This window comes from Aethalodelphis obliquidens, unplaced genomic scaffold, assembly GCF_003676395.1.
Source record: "Aethalodelphis obliquidens isolate GAN/ISIS:26980383/991018 unplaced genomic scaffold, ASM367639v1 scaffold60, whole genome shotgun sequence".
NCBI classification, from domain to species: Eukaryota; Metazoa; Chordata; class Mammalia; order Artiodactyla; family Delphinidae; genus Aethalodelphis; species Aethalodelphis obliquidens.
This window is the reverse complement of record NW_020838004.1, coordinates 4,163,494-4,176,603: the sequence shown is the minus strand read 5'-3', so window position 1 is coordinate 4,176,603 and position 13,110 is coordinate 4,163,494. Positions and strand designations below refer to the sequence as shown.

The 13,110-nt window shown below is 38.0% G+C and overlaps 1 protein-coding gene across 6 annotated transcripts in view; it reads right to left on the bottom strand.

The window, feature by feature from the left end:
- AMOTL1 (angiomotin like 1) overlaps window positions 1–13,110 on the bottom strand; it is a 176,249-nt gene that overhangs the window by 153,992 nt on the left and 9,147 nt on the right. For 2 of the 6 annotated variants that reach the window (XM_027087773.1, XM_027087777.1), the window contains exon 3: window positions 13,026–13,067. The exons of 3 other annotated variants lie outside the window; for them this stretch is intronic. The gene's annotated coding sequence lies outside the window, so the exon portion shown is untranslated. Of the gene's footprint in view, window positions 1–4,676; window positions 4,716–13,025; window positions 13,068–13,110 lie in introns of those variants that run through there. One more of the 6 variants, XM_027087779.1, reaches the window with a different exon arrangement.

Sequence of the window (13,110 nt, the reverse complement as noted above, 5' to 3'; positions counted from 1 at the left end):
CCTTTCGTGCCCACTGTTAGCACAATGGCTGGCCAGACGTGGGCTCAGGCAATGCTTGCTAAATGAATGAAACTGACACACCTACAGCTGAGAAACTCAAATGAGTCTGTGCCTGCAAACTCTTCACATAACTCACATTAAATCAGCAAGCATAACACATGATTTGCCACCATATGCTGCCATCCAGGCAGCATAATGCCCAAGGACACCCTGATGAGCAAAGAAAAAGAATAAATATTTTCAGAAAACTGGGTTCTTGCCTGGCTTGTGATTGCTACTCAGATTGTAACCCCAGATGAATCACTTCATCTTGTTGGAGCTCAGTTTTTCCAGTGTATGAAATAGGGCTCATAAAGTCCATTATTCCATCTTTATCAGAGTTTCATGAGAATTGTATGTCAGCTGCAGAATCGTCAAAACAATATGCAAATGCACAGCAAATTTGCTTATAGATATCACTTGATATGCAACATATAATGTCATTGAACCTAATTTTTCCCATCTGTCATAGGGGATCATACTTTGTGAAGTTGCTGTCAGGGTTAAATAAGAAATATCTATAATGTACCTCGTATAGATCCTGGCCAGTAATAAAACTCAATAAATGACAATAGTAGTTGTTTTCATTAAAATCATTATTAACTCTTTAAGTAGATACACTTCTGGAAGTGACTTAGTCCCATCCACAAACTTCATTCCATGGGGAACCAGGATAAACTGTGACAAAGCATTAGGAAGCAGTCATTTGTTCCCAAAGGAAGGCTGCTGGAAAAGGACAGCCTTCCCGGAAAAGGACATTTGTAAAAAGTGGGCAAGAATACAAATGCGAAACATGTGCTGTGTGCCGGTCCTGGAAAGGAAGGGGGAAAATGAGGCAGGAAAGAATAACAGAGGCCAAGAGGCACAGCAAAGTTCTGTAAGGACTTGCTGATGCAGAGTCGTGAACAATGCTGCCTGAGTATGGGATGTTGGAAAACCACAGGAGAGGATTAGGTGGTTCTGTTTGAGAAAAGGAATCAGGCTGCAGTCTATGGGGCAAAGAGAGAGAGAGCCAGAGCAAGATGAACTGCCACAGCTCTGATTATGAACCAAGAATAATATACTGATGTGGGCCCCACAGCAAAGAACTGTCGTTCATACACAGATCTTTACAGCCAGACCTGTGCAGGGGGAGATAGCAGAGTCACCATCTAACCCAGCTGTCCATGAGAAAGATAATGTGAGTCACATGTATCATTTTAAAGTTTCTAATAGCCACATTTTTAAAAAAGTAATACAGGTGAAATTAATTTTAATAATATATTTTCTTTAACCCACTATATCCAAAATAGTATTTCAACATGTATTCAATACAAAAAATTACTAATGAGAATGTCAGATTTCTTTTATTCCTACCCAGCCTTCAAAACCCAGTCAATTATAGCACAGTCAATTTGTACCAGCCACACCTCAAGTGCCCAAAAGCCACATGTGGCCCAGAGCTAATCACAAGGGAACATGAATTCCATCCTCCTAGACCTCCTAGGCTGCTGTTAAGACTTTTTAAAAACCCAGATTCATAGAGCAAGAAAAGACCTTTGGAGATGTACAGCATGCAAGGGCCATCTATTCATTCCTGACAGTTTTTCTTTAACATCTTTGCTTGAATTTAAACAGTTTCACACCCCATTGAAAACCTCCAATTCAGCACTCACCGATGACCAACTTAGTGCTTGGCCTGGGCAGGTTAATCGTGGTGGATGTTCCGTCCACTTTCCCATTCTAAGGGGAACTGCCTTACCCACGCCTTCCCCCTGCAATCCCAAGGCAGTTTTATGCACCCACTTGTTCTCCCCAGGCCCTCTCTGGCCTGGGTGACCAGGGGTGAATAGGCGTATGACTCATGAACTGTTAGCTCCATCTCTGTAGTCACCTGGTGTGGAAAAACTTGTCCAACCAGAGACAGACCACTGTGGACTAGTTGGGCCAATGAGCTCCTCTATCAGTATTATACAGGCAGAATCAGGCAGTCGAGAGGGAGAAGTATTAGAAGAAGACACACACACAAGAAGCAGAAAGCGTTACAATAATGTGGGGTTTCCAGTCAATTCTCAGGTTTCTTCAGGCTCCTCTTTGATCTGTTTTCCAGATCAGGCTTCCAAAGGGCATTTCATTTTCACAAAGCAGTTCTCCAGATGAAAGAATTTTGAAAGCCTCCTATGGGAGGGTCTCCAAGTAACCCTGATTCTCTGTTGGAACCTTCCAGTATCAAACACAATCTGGGCTCCTGAGGCACAGCTGTTTTGCTATTTCTGGTTTTCTATGAGATTTCTGTATCTTTTATTGTCATGATTAGTTTATATGAATCCCTTATGTATGGAGGAAGACTGAATGAATCTATACCTTTCAACAAAAAGGCCTACTACAGAGATGGATGCTTTCACACACATTCAAGCAAAGCTCTTTCCACCACCTCCCTCTGGACTTGTTTGCACTCCATCTCATGCCTACATTTAGCCTGATAGAGATGTGATGGATTACTTTGGGTTGCATTCCCAAATAACTATATTCTGAAGAGACCTCATTGCGGTGGCCTTCTGGGGACCCTTTAAAACCTCACATCATCTACAGGAGTGGTTCTCAACCGTGACTGCACATCATAACTACCTAGGGTACTTTCAAAATACCCTGATGTGCACGGCCTCTCCCAGACCTGTGAAATCAGAATCTCTGGGGGCAGGTCCCTGGGCATCCGTATTTCTTAAAAGCTTCCCAAGTAATTCTAATGTGCAGTCACAATTGAGAAACACTAATATACATGATATGCCCTTGTACAGGCTTGGATTTCTGGCAGAGAAAATCATGTACTGTTTTTAATTATAAAAGAAATACGTATTTGTTTTTTAAAGAATACATAAAAAGTGGAGAATTGTCCAAAGGGAAAAAAGTAAGTCTCACTCATCAATAGAATCCCCAACAGTCTCACTCCCTGGAAGTAACTATTTTAGATTCATGTGTGCCCTTCCAAAAATTGTCTATGCCTATGCAAATATATATGTACATATATGTATATATATGCACATGTATTTATACATACAAATATATGTATATATAGAGAGAGAGACACACACGAATAGTATACAAACACACACACACATACTTTTTTTTGCTGTGACCGGCTTTTTTTTCACACTAATATATTTTGGTTATTAGCCTAGAAATTTTTGATTTGAAAAATAATGGCAGGGTTTGAGAGGATATTTACTTTCTCAGATAACACAACAAATTATAAAGCTAAAGTAATTCAAAGAGGGTAATCTTATTCCTGGAATAAACTGTTTTGACTAGAATAAAAAGTTTAAAAAATAATCAATGAAATTGATTTGGTATATGAAAAAAATTGACATTTCAAGTCAGTGGGGAAAAGATGGATTACTCAATAAACTGTATTGGGATAATTGGCTACTTTTTAAAAAGTGGACTCTTTCCAAGTGGTGGTCAATTATCCCAGTGCTACTAGATTGAAATACCACATTGCTATCTTTATTGGATCTATTTCTGGACTCTTCATGCTTTTCCATGATCTCTCTAGTGTTGCACCAGTATTTTAATTATTGTAAATGTCATGACAGGCTTTAATATCTAGTATGGCTAGACTTCCTTCCTGACATTACTTTTCCCCCCAGAAATTGCCTGGCTAGGGGCACATCACCCACTCCACATCCACCAAGCAGCCCAGGAGGCTCTTGCAGTAATAAAGCAAGAGCCCAAATAATCCCAGAGGAACAAGGAAGCCCATATTAGTATTGCAAGAGCGCTGAAAACAAATTGTCATTGCAACTATAGCTCACAAAAGTTGGCCAGAACCTGTACTTTAAGTCTAAATAGGGGAAGAGCTTCAAGATGGCAGAAGAGCAAGAAGTGGAGATCACCTTCCTCCCCACAAATACATGCGAAATACATCTACACGTGGAACAACCCCTACAGAACCCCTACTGAACGCTGGCAGAAGACCTCAGACCTCCCAAAAGGCAAGAAACTCCCCACGTACCTGGGTAGGGCAAAAGAAAAAAGAAAAAACAGAGACAAAAGAATAGGGACGGGACCTGCACCTGTGGGAGGGAGCTGTGAAGGAGGAAAGGTTTCCACACACTAGGAAGGCCCTTCACAGGCAGAGATGGGAGGTGGCGGAGGGGGGAAGCTTCGGAGCCATGGAGGAGAGCACAGTAACAGGGGTGCGGAGGGCAAAGCGGAGAGATTCCCTCACAGAGGATCGGTGCCGACCAGCACTCACCAGCCCGATAGGCTTGTCTGCTCACCCACCGGGACGGGCGGGGGCTGGGAACTAAGGCTCGGGCTTCGGAGGTCGGATCCCAGAGAGAGGACTGGGGTTGGCGGCGTGAACACAGCCTTAAGGGGTTAGTGCACCACGGCTAGCCGGGAGGGAGTCCGGGAAAAAGTCTGGAGCTGCCGAAGAGGCAAGAGACTTTTTCTTCCCTCTCTGTTTCGTGGTGCACGAGGAGAGGGGATTAAGAGCGCCACTTAAAGGAGCTCCAGAGACGGGCATGAGACGCTAAAGCTGCTGCTACAGCCATCAAGAAGCCTGTGTGCGAGCACAGGTCACTATCCACACCTGCCCTCCCGGGAGCCTGTGCAGCCCGCCACTGCCAGAGTCCTGTGATCCAGGGACAACTTACCCGGGAGAACGCACGGCACGCCTCAGGCTGGTGCAATGTCACGCCGGCCTCTGCCGCCGCAGGCTCACCCCGCATCCGTACCCCTCCCTCCTCCCGGCCTGAGTGAGCCAGAGCCCCCGAATCAGCTGTTCCTTTAACCACGTCCTGTCTGAGGAAAGAACAGATGCCCTCAGGTGACCTACACACAGAGGCGGGGCCAAATCCAAAGCTGAGCCCCGGGAGCTGTGAGAACAAAGAAGAGAAAGGGAAATCTCTCCCAGCAGCCTCAGGAGCAGCGGATTAAATCTCCACAATCAACCTGATGTGCCTGCATGTGTGGATTACCTGAATACACAACAAATCATCCCAAAATTGAGGCAGTGGACTTTGGGAGCAAAGATATATATTTTTCTTTTCCCTTTTTCTCTTTTTATCAGTGTGTATATGTATGCTTCTGTGTGTGATTTTGTCTGTATAGCTTTGCTTTTACCATTTGTCCTATGGTTCTGTCTGTCTTTTTTTTTTTTCCTGGTTTTTTGTTTGTTTGTTTTAGTATAGATTTTAGCACTTGTTATCATTGGTGGATTTGTTTTCTGGTTTGGTTGCTCTCTTCTTTCTTTTTTTTTTTATTACTTTTTAAATTCTTTTTTATTTTTAATAATTATTTTTTATTTATTTATTTTTCTTTCTTTCTTTTTTTCTCCCTTTTATTCTGAGCCATGTGGATGACAGGGTCTTGGTGCTCCGGCCAAGAGTCAGACCTGTGCCTCTGAGGTGGGAGAGCCGAGTTCAGGACATTGGTCCACCAGAGACCTCCCAGCTCCACGTAATATCAAATGGTGAAAATCTCCCAGAGATTTCCATCTCAACGCCAAGACCCAGCTCCACTCAATGACCAGCAAGTTACAGTGCTGGACACCCAATGCCAAACAACTAGCAAGACAGGAACACAACCCTACCCATTAGCAGAGAGGTTGCCTAAAATCGTAATAAGGTCACAGAGACCCCAAAAAACACCACCAGATGCAGACCTGCCCACCAGAAAGATAAGATCCAGCCTCATCCACCAGAACACAGGCACCAGTACCCTCCACCAGGAAGCCTACACAGCCCAATGAACCAATCTTAGCCACTGGGGGCAGATACAAAAAACAATGGGAATTACAAACCTGCAGCCTGCAAAAAGGAGACACCACACAGTAAGTTAAACAAACTGAAGACAGAGAAACACACAGCAGATGAATGAACAAGGTAAAAACCTACCCTACCAAACAAATGAAGGGGAAAAAAGCAGTCTACCTGAAAAAGAATTCAGAATAATGATAATAAAGATGATCCAAAACCTTGGAAATAGAATGGAGAAAATAAAAGAAACATTTAACAAGGACCTAGAAGAACTAAAGAGCAAACAAAACAATGATGAACAACACAATACATGAAATTAAAAATTCTCTAGAAGGAATCAACAAAAGAATAGCTGAGGCAGAAGAACGGATAAGTAACCTGGAACATAAAATAGTGGAAATAACTACTGCAGAGCAGAATAAAGAAAAAAGAATGAAAAGAAGTGAGGAAAGTCTCAGAGACCTCCAGGAGAACATTAAATGCACCAACATTTGAATTATGGGGATCCCAGAAGAAGAAGAGAAAAAGAAAGGGACTGAGAAAATATTTGAAGAGATTATAGTTGAAAACTTCCCTAATATGGGAAAGGAAATAGTTAATTAAGTCCAGGAAGTGCAGAGAGTCCCATACAGGATATATCAAAGCAGAAACATGCCAAGACACATATTAATCAAACTATCAAAAATTAAGTACAAAGAAAAAATATTAAAAGCAGCAAGGGAAAAACAACAAATAACATACAAGGGAATCCCATAAGGCTAACAGACAATCTTTCAGCAGAAACTCTGCAAGCCAGAAGGGAGTGGCAGGACATCTTTAAAGTGATGAAAGGGAAAAAAAGCCTACAACCAAGATTACTCTACCCAGCAAGGATCTCATTCAGATTCGACTGAGAAATTAAAACCTTTACAAACGAGCAAAAGGTAAGAGAATTCAGCACCACCAAACCAGCTTTACAACAAAGGCTAAAGCAACTTCTCTAGGCAGCAGACACAAGAGAAGGAAAAGACCTAAAATAACAAACCCAAAACAATTAAGAAAATGGTAATAAGAACATACATATCGATAATCACCTTAAATGTAAAAGGATTAAATGCTCCCACCAAAAGACACAGATTGGCTGAATGGATACAAAAACAAGACCCATATATATGCTGTCTACAAGAGACCCACTTCAGATCTAGGGATACATACAGATTGAAAGTGAGGGGATGGAAAAAGATATTCCATGCAAATGGAAATCAGAAGAAAGCTGGAGTAGCAATTCTCATATCAGACAAAATAGACTTTAAAACAAAGACTACTACAAGGGACAAAGAAGGACACTACATAATAATCAAGGAATCAATCCAATAAGAAGATAAAACAATTGTAAATATTTATGCACCGAACATAGGAGTAACTTGATATATAAGGCAAATACTAACAGCCATAAAAGGGGAAATCGACAGTAGCACAATAGTAGGGGACTTTAACACCCCACTTTCACCAATGGACAGATCAACCAAAATGAAAATAAATAAGGAAACACAAGCTTTAAATGATACATTAAACAAGATGGACTTAATTGATATTTATAGAACATTCCATCCAAAAAAAACAGAATACACTTTCTTCTCAAGGACTCATGGAACATTCTCCAGGATAGATCATATCTTGGGTCACAAATAAAGCCTTGGTAAATTTAAGAAAATTGAAATCATATCAAGTATCTTTTCCGAGCACAACACTATGAGACTAGATATCAATTACAGGAAAGAAATCTGTAAAACATACAAACACATGGAGGCTAAACAATACACTATTTAATAACCAAGAGATCGCTGAAGAAATCAAAGAGGAAATCAAAAAATACCTAGAATAAAATGACAATGAAAACATGATGAGCCAAAACCTATGGTATTCAGCAAAAGCAGTTCTAAGAGAGAAGTTTATAACAATACAATACTACCTTAAGAAACAAAAAACATCTCAAATAAACAACCTAACCTTACACCTAAAGCAATTAGAGAAAGAAGAACAAAATCCCCAAAGTTAGCAGAAGGAAAGAAATAATAAAGATCAGAGCAGAAATAAATGAAGGAAATAATAGCAAAGATCAATAAGAATAAATGCTGGTTCTTTGAGAAGATAAACAAAATTGATAAACCATTAGCCAGACTCATCAAGAAAAAAAAGGAAAAGACTCAAATAAATAGAATTAGAAATGAAAAAGAAGTAACAACTGACACTGCAGAAATACTAAGGATCATGAGAAATTACTACAAGCAACTCTATGCTAATAAAATGGACAATCTGGAAGAAATGGACAAATTCTTAGAAATGCACAACATGCCAAGACTGAACCAGGAAGAAATAGAAACTATAAACAGACCAATCACAAGCACTGAAATTGAGACTGTGATTAAAAATCTTCCAACAAACAAAAGCCCAGGACCAGATGGCTTCACAAGTGAATTCTTTCAAACATTTATAGAATAGCTAAAACCTATCCTTCTCAAACTGTTCCAAGATATAGCAGAGGAAGGGACACTCCCAAACTCATTCTATGAGGCCATCATGACCCTGATATCAAAACCAGATGAAGATGTCACAAAGAAAGAAAACTATAGGCCAATATCACTGATGAACATAGATGCAAAAATCCTCAACAAAATACTAGCAAACAGAATCCAACAGCACATTAAAAGGATCATACACCATGATCAAGTAGGGTTTATCCCAGGAATGCAAGGATTGTTCAATATACGCAAATCAACCAATGTGATAAACCATATTAACAAATTGAAGGAGAAAAACCATATGATCATCTCAATAGATGCAGAGAAAGCTTTTGACAAAATTCAACACCCACTATGTTAAAAACCCTCCAGAAAGTAGGCATAGAAGGAATTTACCTCAACATAACAAAGGCCATATATGCCAAACCCACAGCCAACATCGTCCTCAATGGTGAAATACTGAAAGCATTTCCACTAAGATCAGGACCAAGTCAAGGATGTCCATTCTCACCACTATTATTCAACATTGTTTTGGAAGTTTTAGCCAAAGCAATCAGAGAAGAAAAAGAAATAAAAGGAATCCAAATCAGAAAAGAAGAAGTAAAGCTGTCACTGTCTGCAGATGACATGATACTATACACAGAGAATCCTAAAGATGCTACCAGAAAACTACTAGAGCTAATCAATGAATTTGGTAAAGTAGCAGGATACAAAATTAATGCACAGAAATATCTTGCATTCCTATAAACTACTGATGAAAAATCTGAAAGAGAAATTGAGGAAACACTCCCATTTAACATTGCAACAAAATGAATAAAATACCTAGGAATAAACCTACCTAAGGAGACAAAAGACCTGTATGCAGAAAATTATAAGACACTGATGAAAGAAATTAAAGATGATACAAATAGATGGAGAGATATATCATGTTCTTGGATTGGAAAAATCAACCGTTGTGAAAATGACTCTACTACCCAAAGCAATCTACAGATTCAGTGCAATCCCTATCAAACTACCAATGGCATTTTTCACAGAACTAGAACAAAAAATTTCACAATTTGTATGGAAACACAAAAGACCCCAAATGGCCAAAGCAATCTTGAGAAAGAAAAACAGAGCTGGAGGAATCAGTCTCCCTGACTTCAGACTACACTACAAAGCTACAGTAATCAAGACAGTATGGTACTGGCACAAAAGCAGAAATGTAGATCAATGGAACAGGAGAGAAAGCCCAGAGATAAACCTACGCACATATGGTCACCTTATATTTCATAAAGGAGGCAAGAATATACAGTGGAGAAAAGACAGCCTTTTTAATAAGTGGTGCTGGGAAAACTGGACAGCTACATCTATAAGAATGAAATTAGAACACTCCCTAACACCATACACAAAAATAAACTCAAAATGGATTAAAGACCTAAATGTAAGGCCAGACACTATGAAAGTCTTAGAGGAAAACATAGGCAGAACACTCTATGACATAAATCACAGCAAGATCCTTTTTGACCCACCTCCTAGAGAAATGGAAATAAAAACAAAAATAAACAAATGGGACCTAATGAAACTTAAAAGCTTTTGCAAATCAAAGGAAACTAAAAACAAGACAAAAAGACAACCCTCAGAATGAGAGAAAATATTTGCAAATGAATTAACCAACAAAGGATTAATCTCCAAAATATATAAACAACTCATGCAGCTCAATATTAGAAAAACAAAGAACCCAATCCAAAAATGGGCAGAAGACCTAAATAGACATTTCTCCAAAGAAGATATACAAATTGCCAACAAACACATGAAAGAATGCTCAACATCATTAATCATTAGAGAAATGCAAATCAAAACTACAATGAGATATTATCTCACACCAGTCAGAATGGCCATCATCAAAAAATCTACAAACAGTAAATGCTGGAGAGGGTGTGGAGAAAAGGAAACCCTCTTGCACTGTTGGTGGGAATGTAAATTGATACAGCCACTATGGAGAAGAGTATGGAGGTTCCTTAAAAAACTACAAATAAAACTACCATATGACCCAGCAATCCCACTACTGGGCACATACCCTTAGAAAACCATAATTCAAAAACAGTCATGTACCAAAATGTCCATTGCAGCTGTATTTACAATAGCCAGGACATGGAAACAACCTAAGTGTCCATCGACAGATAAATGGATAAAGAAGATGTGGTACATATATACAATGGACTATTACTCAGCCATAAAAAGAAATGAAATTGAGTTATTTGTTGTGAGGTGGATGGACCTAGAGTCTGTCATACAGAGTGAAGTAAGTCAGAAAGAGAAAAACAAATACCATATGCTAACACATATATATGGAATCTAAAAAAAAAATGGTCATGAAAATCCTAGGGCCAGGATGGGAATAAAGACGCAGACCTACTAGAGAATGGACTTGAGGACATGGTGAGGGGGAAGGTGAACAAAGTGAGAGAGTGGAATGGACATATATACATTACCAAAAGTAAAACCGATAGCTAGTGGGAAGCAGCCACATAGCACAGGGAGATCAGCTCGGTGCTTTGTGACCATCTAGAGGGGTGGGATACAGAGGGTGGGAGGGAGGGAGATGCAAGAGGGGAGAGATATGGGGATATATGTATAGCTGATTCACTTTGTTATAAAGCAGAAACTAACACACCATTGTAAAGCAATTATACTCCAATAAAATTATACATTATAAAGCAATTATACTCCAATAAATAAAAATAAAATTAAAAAAAAAAGTCTAAGTAGGGTGACTGCTACCAAAATAAAATATTTAAGTGTGATCAAGAGTCTCCTAACATGTTATCCAAAATGTCCAAAATATAATTGGAAATCATTCATCATACCAAGAACCAAGAAAAACACAACTTGAATGAGAAAAGACAATCAACCATTGCCAACATTGAGGTGAATCAGCTGTTGGAAATTTCTGACAAGAATTTTTAAAGCAGCTGTTATAAAAATGCTTCAACAAATAATTACAAATTCTCTTGAAACAAATGAAAAAATATAAAATCTGAGCAAAGAAATAGAAGTTATTTAAAAAAACCAAATGCAAAATATAGAGTTTAAAAATAACAGAAATAAGAAACGAGATAGGAAGGAAATAATAAAGATAACATCAGAAATACATTAAACTGAAAACAGAAACACAATAGAGAAAATCAGTAAAACAAATAGCTGGTTGTTATGAGAAAAAAAAATCACTAAGATCAGTAAACCTCTAGCTAGACTGATAAAGATAAAAAGAAAAAAAGACACAAATTACCAGCATCAGGAATGAAAGAGGAGATATTGCTACAGATCCAGTAGCCATTAAAAAGATAATAAGGAAATATATGGACAATTTTACACTTTTAAGTTCAACAACATCAAAGGAATGGACTAATAGCTTGAAAACCATAAACAATGAAAACTCAGTCAAGATGAAATAAATAATGTGAATAGTTCTACAATTATTATAAAAATTGAATTTATACTTAAAGAGCTCCCACAAAAGAAATCTCTATATCCAAACTATTTTACTGGAGAATTTTATCAAGCATTTAAAGAATTAACACCAATTTTACATAATCATATCCAAAAAATAGAGAGAAGGAATCACTTTGCAACTCTTTTTATGAGGCCAGTATTACCTTGATACCAAATCTAGACAAAGACAGTACAGAAAAGGAAAACTACAAATCAATAACTCTCAGGAACTGAGATGCAAAACTTCTCCAAAAAATATCAGTAAGTTGAATCCAGCAGCTCTTTATAGAAAAGAACTATATACATGACCAAGTGGGATTTATTTCAGATATGCAAATCTTTCTCAAATTTAAAAATCATTCAAATGTAATCCCCTCTATCAACAGGCTAAAGAAGAAAAAACATATGATTATATCAATTGATGCAGAAAAACATTTAAAAACATTCAACACTCATTCATCATGCAAACTTTCAACAAACTAGGAATAGAGGAAAATTTTCCCAACTTGATCAAGAGTACTTAAAAAAAAAATCTACAGTTAACATTATTCTTTTTTGTTTTTTTAAAATTTTATTTATTTATTTTATACAGCAGGTTCTTATTACTTATCTATTTTATACATATTAGTGTATATGTGTCAATTCCAATCTCCCAGTTCATCCCACCACAACCACCCCCCTTAACATTATTCTTAATGGTGACAGAAAGACTGAAGGCTTTTCCTCTAAGACTGGGAACAAGGTAAAGATGTCTGTCTCACTACTCTTACTCAACATAGAACTGAAAGTTCTAGCCAGCTCAATAAAGCAAGACAAAGAAATAAAAGTCATACAGATTGGAAAGGGGAAATTAAAACAATCTCTATTTGCAGATGATCTCTGTAGAAAATCCCAAGGAATCTACAAAAAACAAAAACAAAACAAAAAAACCCAGAACTAGTAAGCAAGTTCAGCATGATTATAGGATTCAATATCAACACAGAACATTTAATTGTGTTTTGGGAAGATATTGATCAAAGGATACAAACATTCAATTATAAGATGAATACATTCTGGAGACATAATGTATAGCATGGTGACAATAGTTTAATAATGTACACTTGAAATTTGCTAAGAGAGTAAGATCTTGAATAATCTCCTCAAATGTTCTCACAATACACACACACACACACACACAAATGGTAACTGTGAGCTGACTGACATGTTAATTAGCTTGATTATCATAATCATTTCACAATGTGTGTGTATATCAAAACAGCACATAGTTTACCTTAAATCTATATTTTTATTTGTCAATCATACCTCAATAAAGCTGGGGGAAAAAGAGAAGAAAAATAGTCATTGTATTTCTATAT